The sequence below is a fragment of the Arabidopsis lyrata genome (assembly GCF_000004255.2).
Source record: "Arabidopsis lyrata subsp. lyrata unplaced genomic scaffold ARALYscaffold_5, whole genome shotgun sequence".
Lineage (NCBI taxonomy): Eukaryota > Viridiplantae > Streptophyta > Magnoliopsida > Brassicales > Brassicaceae > Arabidopsis > Arabidopsis lyrata.
The window spans coordinates 4,576,678-4,584,480 of record NW_003302551.1 but is presented as its reverse complement, the minus strand read 5'-3'; the positions used below and the strand labels follow the sequence as shown (position 1 = coordinate 4,584,480).

General features: G+C 33.3%; 1 long non-coding RNA gene across 1 annotated transcript; it reads right to left on the bottom strand.

Moving 5' to 3' along the window:
• Positions 1-3,298: 3,298 nt before the first annotated feature.
• LOC9311517 lies at positions 3,299-4,259 on the bottom strand. Its single transcript, XR_002331607.1, has 3 exons — positions 4,069-4,259; positions 3,569-3,613; positions 3,299-3,487 (listed from the first exon to the last, which is right to left on the bottom strand). It is a non-coding gene; the product is annotated as an uncharacterized LOC9311517 (long non-coding RNA).
• Between the last annotated feature and the right edge of the window lie 3,544 nt (positions 4,260-7,803).

Here is a 7,803-nt window from a genome sequence, read left to right as displayed (position 1 = left end):
TGACAATTTATTTACTAATCCATTGAATTTATACTTAGAACCCTAAAACCCAATTGAGAAACTACACACACATAAAGAAAAAAACAACAAAAATAGATGTAAAAGAAAACATGATTCAATTGATAAAATAAAAGATGGGGTTTAGAAATATTTTCCAAATTGTCACAAGGATGAATCTTTAATCCAAAGTATAGAAGCTTACAAAGGAGCTCTCAGAAAAATTGCAGAAAAGAAAAACGTCTCAGAAAATTAGGTCTTCGGGGTTTTTATACCCAAGTACAGAGAATGGAAAATAAATTCGGTTAAGGAAAATTGGCACTCATCGTCTGAGGGTGGATCGACCGATCATGTGCATGGACCGATCGATCCATGGCCACTGGAGTCGAGTCGTGTTGACGTATGGGATCTGCATCGATCGATCCCTAGCTACTGGTTTCGTCTTTGTTTCGTCGTCATGTATGGGATCGATCCACTCCTTGGATCGATCGATCCTCAGCTACTGCATCTTCATGCTTGAATGTCAAAACGCTGGACCGATCGATTCACACCCTGGATCGATTGTTCACTCCTCTACTTCTCCTTCTCATGAACGTTTCTCGTACAAATAAGTCCAATAATGCTCGAAAGCGTCCACATCCCGCTTAAGCACCTAAAATCTGCAAAAGACTCAAGACACAGTAAAAAAACGTAAAAGACGGACTACGATGCGACAAACGACTTAAAACGAATGCTAAACAATGGACCTAAGACACCAAAAACGCAACATATCAAAAGTTGACTCACATATCTATTGTGTATCAAAAAATCAACCAAATTTGATATCGACAAGCCTTTGAACGAGTGATAAACTTCTTACACTTCTGCACGATCTTGCATCTCCAAATGTGTGTTTTTCCCAAAACGGTTTTTTCTACTTAACCAACCTAAAACTTGTGAAGACTCAATAAAATACTAAAAAGACTCTAAAACACTTTAACTCGATAAAAAAAAACTCAAAACAAAGATAAAAACTATGGTTAGAAACCTATAAATATGTAGTTTATCATACTCACACATTAAAAATCTTCTAGGTGGTTTTTCTTTAAATCTTGGGACCCCTATTGTCACATTTTTGTTACAGAGTTCTAGGCCACTGAAACGAAAAATATTTATTTGTTTTAGACCTTTACACCAAATATCAAAGTGAGTTTTAGATCGTTATCGATAAGGCTTAAAACTAAATCTCTATTGTCTTTTCGAAAAATGACTTTCTGTCTGTCAAGTCATGATGATCATTTTGAATGAAGCGTCAGAAAATCCTCTCTTTTTTTTTTTAATCCTCCTAGATGTTTATATAGCCATGTTAAAGTTGCGGGCATAAGTTCATTGGAACCATCACTCGCAGAGAGCAATTACCCGGAATCAGGCGCAAGTTTGGTAAATTTCATGGGCTTCCAATTCAAAACCAATTGGCAATGAGTAGAGTGGCCTATGTCCGGGAAAAGGGGATTTTCATACGCGTACTATCTGCACCGTGGATTTTTATACCTGGACAATTTCGTAGGGTATTTTACAACCTGAAGTTCAATAAAATTTGAATCTCATACCTATACTTGATACAACGGGCAAAAATCGGAGTCAATCTAACGGGTGTTAGTCAACTCCGTTACTGTGCTGAGTCATCGTACACGTGTACGCTGACGTGTATCAAAACGACGTCGTTTTCATACCCGTACTCATCAAGTCCCTTCTCATCTTTCCAATGTGGGATCTTTCTCAATATGCCCCCTCGAGATAATTGCTCTTCTAGGTTCTAGCCATTAATCTCGATATAATCCATCATGCTCCATCGAAATAATATTCTTTTAGCTATCTCGACAGAATTGAACCTTCCTTTAAACCATTAATTAGAAGGGGTGATCGGACCACTTTTCTAAACCGGATTAGCACACTGCCGTGTGTTTGGGCTTTGATACCATGCTATGTTTCATGGACTTCCAACTCAAAATGAATTGATAATGAATGGTGTGGTCATATCTCTTATATATTACTCAAGTCTCTTTGTCTTCTTTTCAATATAGATTTTTTTGCCACAAAATTGATCTCTAGTGAACGAGTTTTTCATTTTGCGGTCGTCGGATATGTTCAAGCAAACAGAATTTCTTGTAAAAGAAATAATTTCATCGTCCATGAAAGATACAAAATCCAACACGAGCAATCTGCACAAAAACTGACATATTCTTTTCTTTTCTTTTCTATCTTAACAATTAATGTGTCAAATTATAACAAAATAAAATAGTGAACTTAAAATAAAAACAATGTGTTCCCCACCAGTTTTTATTTGTGTGCCACTAAGTTTGTATGCAATCTATTAATCATTACTTTTAACAAAAAAAAAAAAAATCTGTTAATCATTACACTTTGGCAAATTTTCATAAAACTTTATTCTTCTTATTCAAAGAAAAAAAAAAAACTTTCTTTCCTTCACTTCATTAGTTATCATATGATCGAATCCTAAGAGGAAAAATATGGATCCCTAAACATGTTATTGGTAGTTGATAAAAGTTTGGTTCACGAGTTTGTAAACCTTTGTATGATTCTCCTCTTCTTTTGATAAAATTCAGTTGACGACCAAATAAAAAATTCAAAAATGCTTAGTAACTAATATATGACGTTGAATAATTTTACATTGCATTGATTTTCTTTCAATTTCGATGGTAGCAGAAAATTATACATATACGGTGTATATAATCACTACAGGAAATGAGGGTTTTAATAGCTTAGCAAAATCGCTATTGTATCCTGAAATAGCATTGTAGAAAATGCTATGTCTGCGCCCGTTATAGTAGGTCCCACATTTTATATAGCGTTTTTTGCTAATGCTATAGAAACCGTAAGTAATATAGCGTTTTCATTTCTGCTATAAGTAAATTTTCAATAGCGTCGGGTATAAGCTATTTATATATGTTTCTTATAGCAGTTTTATTTATTTATAATAGCAGTCATGATATGTAATAATCGATGTACCTCGAGGGGAGTTGGCCAACAGGGATAACATTTTATTTTCTATATAGATAGCGTTTTTGTAAGAATACATGTATTATACATGTATACATACGTGTAATAATACATGTATTATACATGTATACATACGTGTAATAATACATGTATTATACATTTAAACATACGTCATGATCATACGTATATGTATGAGATGTGTAATATATAGTATGATTTTTTTGGAAATACAGTATTTGTACAAATTATTGTACTGTTGTTTTATTTTGTTTGAAGTAGAAGGATATAGAATACAAAATTCAGAATTTGCAATAATTTGATATTAAATCTTGTTTTGATGGGCCTAAATAAAAAACAAAATCAAAAAGTACAAGATATTAATTGGGTCTAAATAGACCCTATGACTAATTTATCTTTAAGCCCATATCATTAGCCCTAACGTCCAAGACTTCGATGATTTGTCTTTAAGCCCATATCATTAGCCCTATTCCTGTTAGAAACTGAAGATGTTAAAATCAAATATTTTTCTGATTAATTGTTTTGAATGAGAATGAGTTAAGAAAAGCAAAACCTTTCAAGTTGTGTCCATGATGCATGACTAGCTCATCACTCTAACCTGGTCGACAAGAGAAATAAAGACATCATCTTAAATTATTTTACATTCACCATTTTCGGGATAATCCAAACAATAAGAATGCATAATACACGCTATGGAGACAAAACACTTATGCAAGGAACAAAACCGTAAAATGCAATAACAATGCAAGTTTGAAGACACTTATGCAATAACAATGCATGTTACAATTAACAGAATTATAACTTCTGAATTAGGTCTCATACAACCGATACACAAAAAAAACCCTTATGCAAAAGAGAATCATACAACCGATACACAAAAGATAATCAATGAAACCTTAATAAATCATTCAACCTAAACATCTTATTCATTTAGAGAAACCCTAATCATTCAGTCGCATGTTATCACTATGCTTCTAATCAAACTTTATCCAAAGAATCAAAGAACGTAACTCAAACAATAAAAATTATTCGAAAGGATGAAGAGAGTACTACCTGGAGATTGATTAACTGAACGCAGATCTTCTATTACCTGGAACAACAACGGAATTAATCAATTTAAGAATTGATTAATCTAAATATGAGGAAAAAGGGAGAAGCTTTCGTTACAGATCTTGAAGTTTCTTGCTGCTTGTCGAAGGCAAATGAACGGTTGGAGGAAAGAAAGAGAATCCTCGTCGGATGCGAGAACGGTTGGAGGAAGTTTCCTGTTGGAGGAAACATGATCTTTATTTTGGACTGAATAAAGTTGAAGTTTAGAGGAAAGAATCAGAAAATTTGGAGGCTGAATAGAGATGAAACGAATAAGACCTAACTCTCTCGTTTCTTATGTTGACAAATAAAAAAAATAATTCTGATTTAAAAGTCGAGAATGAGATGAAACGGGCTGATCAAAGGCTTAGATATCGCCACGTCATGTATCCGAGTGATGCATATTGATTGGATCGTTTATGAAAGCTTCAACAAGAGATTCAGATGTCATGAGGAACGGCTGAGATTTCGCCACGTCAGCGATCAAAGTGAATAATTATAAGTGGCTATTTTATTTGAAGACATAAAAATATGTTTTACATGCCATTTTGCAATTTTAAAATTTTTTTAAAAATTATATATTGACAGATTAATGTGTTTATGAGTTATTTAAATTTTTTGATATTTTTAAAAATTGATTAAAAATATTTGAAACGTTTTTAGAAATTTTTATGGTATTCCATATTGTTATCTAAGAAAACATGTACACTAATCTTCTTATTGTGTAAATCAAATTGTTGAAACATAATAATATTTGTTATAATCAATAAACTTATTGAATTATAACTACATATGTTATTTTTTTATAAAATTAGTATTAGCTACTATTGAAAACTACCATAAACCTAAACCCTAAACTCTATACCCTAAACCCTATACCCTATACCCTAAACTCTTAAATTGTTGTTTTTTAAATGTATCTATGTTACTATTTATATAATTACTATATTATAATTAATTATTTATGTTATAATTAAGTATTTATTATTAGCTACTAACATAATTCTATACCCAAAACCCTAAATTCTATACCCTAAAGACTATTCCCTAAACTCTTAATTTTTATTTTTGAATTGTATATATGTTATTATTTATATAATTATTATGTTATAATTTAGTATTTATCTCATTTATTATTTTTAAAAACCCATTAATTCGATTTTATTTTTTAAATAATCACAATAAATTCTAATTTTTTAACAAAAGCATTAACTCGATTTTTTAATATTTATTTAAAAAGTCTGTGTATTTTTGCATGCATTTTCAATTTATTTGCATGAATTTATATATTTAATTTTTAATTGTTACAATGCATTTATATTGTAGTTAATAAATAAATATATTAATACCAACTTTCATAACTTAATAATATCTGAAAGTAGTGCATTCAACAAGAACAAAAGAAACTTTAACAAGTCAACAATCTAAAAAGTTAAACAAGTCACACATACACAATCTTGTCATTAGGCCAAACCACTAGTGTGCCTATTGCATCAGATATGAATTTCACTTATGAACTTGGTCTCCATACTTTTGCATCATCAATCTTTGAAACGTCAACCCAGACCTTGCTAGCATTAGGACCTATGGGTTTGAAATGCAGTAAAGCTGCAGGATCAGTGGAACAAACTCTGCCCTCTGCAACAGTTTTACCAGAGTTTTTGCAATCCAAGAGGATGCACTTCTTCTTTACTCCTTTGCTGGAACCAGAGTTGGTACTTGTATTCTACCACAACAATAACATATTCATCAGATATTCATCATTAACTACAATACACATGCATCAAAACAACACCAAAACTTACCCCAGGCGATTTCCTCACTGAATCATCCCCTGCATTTTGAGTGATGATTTCTATCTTATTAATTGGCTATGGAGCTTCTTGATCGAGTGCATCAGAGATCACAAGTACTGTAGCTGATGGCCTCCACACATAAGACGCAGCCTTCACAATAAGGTCAATCTTCACAATGGCAACATTTTTATCAAGGGGAATGTTGTCGACCATTTGGGCAGGATCAGTGGAACATAAAACACCTTCAGCAATAACTTCACCATGAGAATTCCAATCAAAAACTTTGCATCTTTGAATTGACTCATCTGATATTGTCTCCTAAGTGATTCATATATATTAGCATCTACAATTTAGCTTCCAAGGTGTGAAAATAAAGTAATTAAAGTCTATAAAGATTACCTTGGAATCAGAAGTTCTATTTGGACTGTTTGGGTAGTTGTCATCCAAAATCACCTTATCAGCCAAGGAATTTTGAGTCCCACAGCTTCCCCAAGTGAGAACATGGTTGGGGTAGGCCTCCACAATGGTGAATCTTTGTCTGTTAGAGATTTGACAACAACAGTTGCCGCATTGGGACCAAGTGGAATGCGACCAATCTTGTATGCTGGATCAGCAGAGCAGAATTCTCCTTCCCCGACAATAACATCTTTTGTTGAACCCCATTCAAGCAGCTGACACCTAACTCCTCTACTGACATCACTAACCTCAGATTGAGCTCCCATAGTTTCAGAGTGTTTCTGACCAGAAGATAGAGAATTGTTAGTTAATTGTGCTTCTTCAAATGGCCTCATATATAGAAAAATTAGCACACTTACCCTTTTTCCAGCTAAGTCATTGACTACATTTTTCAGGTCTAGAATCTGGCTAAGCAATTCGGCTTGTTTTGCTTCAAGATTTTGCACATGTATGTCTCTAGCCTGTAGGAATGCTAGTTTGGTTGCAGTAATCCCTCTTCCCAAACCTCTAATTCTCCCAGGTCTATCTTTCCCCAAAACTTGACTGACAGTATCTTCACTTATGTTATCATTGGCTGTGGACTCCATTTGACTATCGATTGTTTTTATTTGTTCCTGAGACACATATATATATATATATATATATATATCAACCAATAATGTCTAATCTTTTGTAATGAAAACAAGAGTACAATTTGGTAAGTTCTTACAATAGTCTCTACGAATTCAGGCTTCACAGGTCTTCCATCCTTGTGAGTGTGTCCTGCTATCCATACCTTACTTCGAGTCACCTTTTTTGGGTCTGAACTCTTTTATTTCTACAAGTAGTACTAATATAAGTGATACAACATATGCTTATTCTATATATACAGATAAAAAAATCAACCAAAAGACACTAACCAAATCTATAAATACAGAGAAAGACACAATACAAATCTATAAATACAGAGAAAGATACTAACCAAATCATGTGCCACTCGAAACATTCCTTTGCGGCTAGTGGTGTGTGGAATCTGAGCCCTCCTCAAGTTCCTGTATCTCTCACTTTTCTCCTACAAAATCAATCCACAACAAGACATACATGTATTTAATCTGCTCAGTTAATACATTTATCACAGACTATTTGATAAATAAAACAAGAGTGCACCTTAAACTCTGTACTAGTCTTGCTCTTAACCCAATTGTTCCACTTCCCAAGAGATTGGATGTTGCTTGGTTTAAGCCTTAATCGCTCTGCGTGACTTCCCGCCGCTCGAATTTGGCCCACAAGTTTAGATTTAGATGCCCTCCACACACAACCCATCTGCTTAAGAACATCTTGTTTTTGCCACTCCTCTTGCAAATTAACCCTCCCCTATAATAAATGTGAGGTTACATGACAGTGATACAAAGTAATGAATGAGAAATATTGAAGATAAAAAAATACTTTACCTGAATTTCCTCCCACT